This window comes from Humulus lupulus, chromosome 2 (genome assembly GCF_963169125.1).
Source record: "Humulus lupulus chromosome 2, drHumLupu1.1, whole genome shotgun sequence".
In the NCBI taxonomy this organism is placed as follows: domain Eukaryota; kingdom Viridiplantae; phylum Streptophyta; class Magnoliopsida; order Rosales; family Cannabaceae; genus Humulus; species Humulus lupulus.
Genome location: NC_084794.1, coordinates 201,227,911 through 201,235,648, shown reverse-complemented (window position 1 = coordinate 201,235,648; position 7,738 = coordinate 201,227,911).

Below are 7,738 nucleotides of genomic sequence, written 5' to 3'. Positions count from 1 at the left end.
GATAGCTCCATTGAGAGGAGTTATGAGGTTCAGGAAAAAGGGCAAGCTGAGCCCTAGATACATAGGACCATTTAAGGTTCTTGAACGCATTGGAAAGGCAGCTTACCGACTAGCCCTTCTACCCGCGTTCTCTAGAGTTCACGATGTGTTCCATGTGTCAACATTAAGGAAGTATGTGAATGACCCCACTCATGTGCTATGTTATGATGAACTTAGCATAGATCCTCAGCTAAGCTATGAGGAAAAACCGGTCGCGATTTTGGATTGGAGAGACAAGGTGTTACGGAACAAAACAATACCTTTGTTAAAGGTGCAGTGGTGTAACCATGACATTGAAGATGTGACCTGGGAGACAAAAGCAGAGATACAGGAGCGGTACTCCCATTTGTTTTGAGTTTCGAGGACGAAACTTCTATAAATTGTAGGTATTGTAACATACCGTGTTTTGAACACCGTTAGTAGCCGGTTGGAGCCGATGAAGAATTTTGTGAAATATTATTTTAATAAATAATATTATGTGAAATTATGTTATTTTGTGAATTTTATAATCGTTGAGCTAATTTGATAAGGGGTTTAGGCCTATTCAAAGAAAATTGGTCTTGGACCGAGGGGCAAACCCTAATAACGGAAAAATAACAGATTAGGTACAATGAGGAATACTATGGTATAAAAATATTTGGCAACTGGGACTGTATAGTCGAGCCAGTAAATTTAAGCAAAATTGATTGAGGATTTAATTCCAATCTACCAGGCTTAAGAATGGAAATTCTTGCCCGAGCCTCTAAGGGCATTTTGGTCAATTTGAGTAAATTACCAAAATTATGTGTTATGTGACAAAATTAATTTCTGGTCACATTTATTTTATTTTAGCTTGGAGATATTTAAACTAAAGGGTAAAATTTTTGTTAAATTTGCAGAGTGAAATTACCAAAGGGCCCTTTAGTGCATTAGAAGTGAGTTAAAAGGGGCAAGGGCATTTTAGTCATTTCCAAAGAAGGAGAGAGGGTGTGATGGGCAGCTAGGCTATGCCCTAGTGTACTCAAGTGTCTATGACACCTACCCTAGGAAAAGTAAGAGGCTACCTCACCCATTGGCTAAACCTCCAATCATTCCCTCTTACACATCCAATAATAATTTTTTTAATTTCCTTCTTTTTCCTCAAGAAAACAAAAAGGAACTCCCTCCATTTCTCTTCCTGAAACCCAGAGCCCTCTCTCTACCCTCCATGGCTGCCATTTTCTCTCCAAGAGCAAGAGCATTCTCTCCCCATTGAAGAAGGAAGAAAACTCAAGAGATATCTAGGCAAGTGTAAGTTTCGAACCCTAATACACTCTTTTCCTTCTCTTTTTCTTTCAAACCAAAAATCCTAAGGGGTTTTACTATGCATGCATAAGATTCTAATAGCCATGCATGGCATGGATCTTGTGCTCTAGGTCTAAAGGGAAGTTGTTCTAAGAAGATCTCAAATTTTGAAGCTTTTTGGTGATCTAGTGAAAACAAAGGTAAGGGATCTAGATTTTTTATGTTTTTCCACTCATCTCCATCTTCTACCCTAACACTCTTTTTAAAAAAAAAAAAAATAATCTGCAAGTGGAACCTTGTGGCCCGGTTTGAGTGTATAGAACACAAGGAGGAAGTTTGAAAGGCTAAGGGAACCTCATCTCCAAGCTAGAACCATCAAAGGTAGATTTTTGGCTGATTTTTGAGTTGTTTTTGGTTATTGATGTTATATCTGGTTGTACAGGTTGTTTTGTTGGTTTTTAAAGTTTATTTTATGCTCGAGGGTTAGATTGGTTGATTTTTTTGATTTTCATGCATGCATGTGGCTAGGGTTTTTCTAGTTGTGTTTATTTTTGCTAGAATATGTAGAAATGCATGCTACCAAGTTTTCGTGGTCTGACTTCCAACGGATCATATCGTACTGTACTACCACTTTTTGTGGAAATAATTTGTATGGTTGCATATTTATAGATGATTACTTGAGTTTAGGCTTTGTAAAATTGAAAAAAGAAGTGTTTTCAATCCTAAGTTTTGAACTTTTTGGCATCTTGATGTAATCTGGAAAATTTCTTGGCAACATGCACTGCCCAGATTGATTTGAATATTGAACACGTTTTACTAAGCCAAAGGCCATGAAATTTGGTAAAATGTTAGTTTAAATATGTATAAGGATCACAGAAATTTTTTAGAGGAAAATGAAAAATGGTTAAAGATCAATGGTTTTTCAAAGTTTTCCTTAATAATTTGAAAATGAAATTTCTAGGCAGCAAACACTTCCCACATTGTATTACATTTTTTATTAGGTTCCCCTATCCTAAAAATTATGAAATTTTGAGAGAAACTAAATATAATATGATTAAATATATTGGTAAAATTATAGGAAAAAATTGGCTACGGTGTAAGAGAAATAACTTTTCAAAGAACCCTAAACATCTGAGAAAAACTCCTGGGCAGCAGGCACTGCCTAGATTTCTTTAAATTGTTTAATGGGTTTTACCTTCCCAAAAATTATGAATCTTGGTAAGAAATTTTTTGAGATAGGTATTAAGGCTCTGGTAAAATTTAGATTAAAATAGGTCACGGTTTAAGAGTAGTGATTTTTATAAATTACCTAAAAACGGGGAAAAATAGTAATTTTGAACCTTAACAAAAAATGAGTATTGGGAGGTTAGTTCTCCTAACCTAAATCGAATTTTTGATGTGAGATTTTGCCTAGTTCCAATCATTAGGATGCATAATACATGAATGAGATTTTAAAGGTTTGTGTTTAGAGAACCTAATAATGAATATGAGCTTAAAAGCGAGATTTTATCACGTTAAAATGAATAGTGAAAAAGTGAGGTTTGGAATTGGAAATGAAGTTGTTTTAAAGTATAGCTAAAGTTTTGGATATCTAACGAATCCCAAATTAGTTTAAGGTTATTGAGAATTCATTTTTATCATTTTCTAAACACAGGTTCCAATTTCCCTTTCTTTTCGAAAATGACGAAGTAGAGATCCTAGGTTATGGATTAAAGATGGTAAAAATGGGAGTTAGATTTTATAAAACCGTAAATCAAAAAGTATATTCATTAACGGATAATAAATTGTAAAAGGTCAAAACGCAATATTTTTGGGTAAAGAATGGAAAATGGTAAACTACGTACTTGAGTAGAAAGTGGGTGTTTTCTAAGATTAAGTGTCGTTTAAAACTCTTTTTATAAGTAACCAAAATAAGTGTAATACGATTGAGAGAGTCTTCTAGAGATAGAATATTAAAATGCACAGCAAGGAGAGCATGTTGCGGTAAGGACAATTTTTCCAAGGAAACCGTAAATTCATTTAAAGCAGAATCTAGTCTTATACACTGTAAAAGTGTATAAGAGAAATGTCAGTATAGAGTCTCTAAGAGAACTTTATTGAATGTAGCTATCATATAATATTAGCTATACGAGTATGTCATAGTTTAATTCGAGTACACTGTATTAATTGAAGTAATCACAAAAAGGGAAAACGAATAGAGATGTTAAAGATCCAGCTAGGAGCTAAGGACTCCAAGTAAGTCAGCCTTCCTCTTTCTTGGCTACAACATGAATATACTAGTGTGTGCTTGTAGTGGTAGATTACACTAGTTTTGTTTGGGCCGTTAAGACTAGGGTACGCTTAATGCCTGCCTTTGAAATACTTATGCATTTTGTGGCTTAATGGTATGTGAGTTCGGGTAGAAGTAAAAATCTTATTATAATTATAGTCCGGGTTGGAGACAGGATATGGTGCAATGATAGTCCGAGTTGGAGCTAAGACATGGTGAAATTATAGTCCGGGTTGGAGCTAGGACATGGTGAAGTTATAGTCCGGGTTGGAGCTAGTGTTGGGGTTTTATGCCCTAATTAAAACCCAAATTTCTTTGTAATGTCATTTTATTATCAATAAAAGTATAGAAATCATTTTTTGACTTGGTCAATCACTTTGCTCACATGTTTTATTTTCATGATTATTTGTTTAATATAAACTTCTATTAAATCCCGAGCATATAGCTAATCTTATTTATAGTGACGTAATCACAGTGAAATATAAATATAATTAAATGTTCAAAATAAGTTAGTCCTAAGATTAGTCAGTGCATAGGATTTACACTGACTTGCCAATCTACGATATGATCTACTTACACATTATAGTGTTATGTTCTTTCCAGAACATTAACAAAGTAGATAAGAATAGATGTATATGTTACATTGGACTGGACCGATATTGACAGTTGATAAGATAAGTAAACATATCGTTATTATCTATTCTAGTCATAATCATTTAGTTGACATAGGTCAATTCGATCTCAATTCTGAGTGGTTAGTATTACAAGAAAAAATACTTTCAATAAGACCGAAAAATTATTATCAAATATATACCATAACACTTTTTGTTGTGTTAAGGAAAACAGTGTTATAGTAGGTCGGAGCACTTTGTATAACTCTTTTCCATAGTTATAGACATGTGTTATGGTATAGCCTACGATAACACTTTTGTTGTGTTATTTTAATAGTTAGATAAGTATTTCATTATGCTATTTATAAGTAGATTAAATAACACTTTTTGTACATATAAAGTAGTGTTATGATACACTTTATAATAACACACTTTCTGCATTATAGAAAATAGTTTGCATAACATAATTTTATGCTTATAAACCAGTGTTATTGTAAAAGATACAATAACACATTTTTTGTATTATTCTAATATTTGGATAAGCTTGAATTATTATTATATAAACCTATACATTATAATTATTTTTTATTTCTTTAATTCAAACTCGCTTCATTTAATATTCTTAAGACACCCTTAACATTGTACAAATATATTTTTTAGTACCAATTATATGGTTCATAACACATATAACCAAATAATTGTGTCAAAATACATTCAAGATTATCTAAAAAAAATAATCCAAAAGTCTTAAGATATTCAACACTGCCTAATTAACATAAACAAAACATTCTCACAATAGTCAACAAAATAGTCTTAAACAGTTGCATATTAAAAAATAAAGGTAGGATTTCATGATCTTCCAAATGTCAGCACACCAAAGCCTTCCAAATCAGATTTTCATTTGCACTTGACTTGTTGAATCTGGTAAATAAAACATAAAAGAAAAACTAATGATGTCAAGAAATATGATATCATTCATCTAAAATAGTCAATAATGCTATCATAATCTTGGAATGCATATCAGTTAATGTTGAACAAGCATTATATAATCAAATAACCAAATAAATACCTCTTGGAATAACCTTTTGAGCAGGCCATGCAACTGTTGAACCAACAACTTCTCGTATAGTAAGCATCGCATAGTTAGGACGAAATAAATAAGCACTAGGCACAACAACAACATCAACCCATACACGCATTAAATTTGGTCCAAGAGGAATTCCGTGCACCTCTAAGTCTGGATCACTAGAATCCCAACGACCTTTAGCAATAATTGCATCTGACCAATCGAGCAAGTATCAAGCATTCCTTGCTTCTATAAAGTTATGTCCATTTTTAACTCCAACACTCTGCAAAATTAATTTTGAAGACAGTGTATTAATTTTTGTATTTGTTTCCTTAAAAAGAAAGAAAACAATTTGAAGATTTACCTTAGGAGAAGGATTATTGTTGGATTGTGGAATATTGTGGGACTACCCCTCACTTGTTGTTGCTCTACCGCCCTAAATATAAACAACAAGATAAGTTTCATTTCAAAACTACAAATTTTTAGTTATATAAGTGCGAGTAAGAATTGTTACCAAGTGTCCTTTAAGTAGATTCAACATTTCAGCAATTTGAATCTTCATATTTAGCTGCTCTTCCTCCAACAATATCATCTTGTCTTTACATATATTAACAACAGTTAATTTTGACCTTGTTACCCCCCTTCCTTGTCCAATTAAGCGTCCAGATTTTGGATTACCACAAATTATATATGTTAAAAATAACATATATTTTTATATACGTTAAAAATCCAATAATATAATAACCCTAAGCCTCAAATTGTGTTAAATGTGACAATATGAACCTATTTTAACTATTGTTATTGTTGTTGAACACTTTTGTTTATTTGTTTATTCTTAGTTTCAGGATGAAGTGAAGCAGTTAGCAAAGAATGAGAGGTTGGTAGTGAATGCATTAAACATAGCTAACTTAGTTCTTTTTGCAGTGAAAGTTTATGCTTCAATTGAGATCAAATCACTAGTTGTGATTGCCTCAACTTTGGATTCCCTATTGGATCTCTTGTCTGGCTTTATACTGTGGTTCACCACCTATTCCATGAAAAACCCAAATAACTATAACTATCCCATTGGAAAGAATCGTATGCAACCAATGGTATATTTCCACTTCTGCTACTTTTTTTTATTCAGAATTCATGTCTGGGCTACCAAATAGTTTGGAGAACAACACTATATGAACTAAAAGTAACATGTGATTTGGTATGGTTTCCATTCAGAATAAGCATAATAAAATGTTCATTATCTATAACTAAGTTGATGTTCTGCTGCTATTCTGCTAAATGATATTGAATCAACTAATGATGTATATATATATGGTTGCTTTGCAGATGAGAGTGACCTAGGTTAGTGGGGATAGTAAACCTCGGCAAGTACAAACTTCACAAGTTACCAGTTTTACTCAGAATGATATGTGCAGTGAGTTACCACTTTTATGATATGTTTTTTTTGGTTCTGTAGTTTTCTGTTAGTTAATGATATGTTATGTGTGGTTTGCTATGTGAAATCAAACTAGAATCGGATATTCTAGTAAGCCCAGCTAAGGATTTTGGTTGGCATGACCTTGGGTTCATTCATTCAGCAGTAGTCTTCAACCTTTAACCACCTACACCTATAGATATGGAAGGTATGTACAAACAAAAATTCCTTGTTGTTGATTCAATATATTTGTACAGCTCTATGGTTAAGATTTCGATGGTCAACTATTCGCTTTGTGATGGCACAACAAAGAGGAATTCTAGTGGTTGTTTGATCATTCCATTAGTTTGTGAAAATGGTGATGATTTCTATGAGATAAAAGGACTAATGCCGACTTCAATAACCACTCGAAGGGCTATTGCTATTGGTCTAAACGGCTGTGAGCTGCTGTGCATGAACAATTGTTCATGTGTTGCATATGCTTACTCAAATGACAGGGGAGGGAAACCAAGCTATTGTTTTGGGTAATTATATTTATAATGTTTTGGGTAATTTTATTTGACTCAGAACTCATGGAGGCATTATTAGATTATGCGTTTTTCCAATCACAACTCATATGTATAATGTTTTATTATTCAAACCCTAAGATTGGGGATGTGAAAACTACCCTTATTCACACCCCAAGCAAGATATCTATCAATATAATCAAACCAATTCAAGCAAACACAATTTATTTGTAAGAAGATAATACATAATTCTAGATAAAATCTGACATCATTTCCCATATAAAAGCTTACCTAACCATCTATCAATACCAAGTAAAAAAATTTAAACAACACACAATAAGTTTTCTTCCTTATATCACCGCAACACACAAACAAATTTTCCAGAACCTACTTCTCTAAGACACACAAGTTTTAAACCTTCCATTATCACCGCAACACACAATTTTAATCTCAGAACCTACTTCTCTACGAATGAATATTTAAGATATTCAAACTCCTCTAACATTTGTATGATATTAATAAAAGAGTTAAGAGAACATATTTCTGTACCTCTTGCAATTAATAATCAAGTTA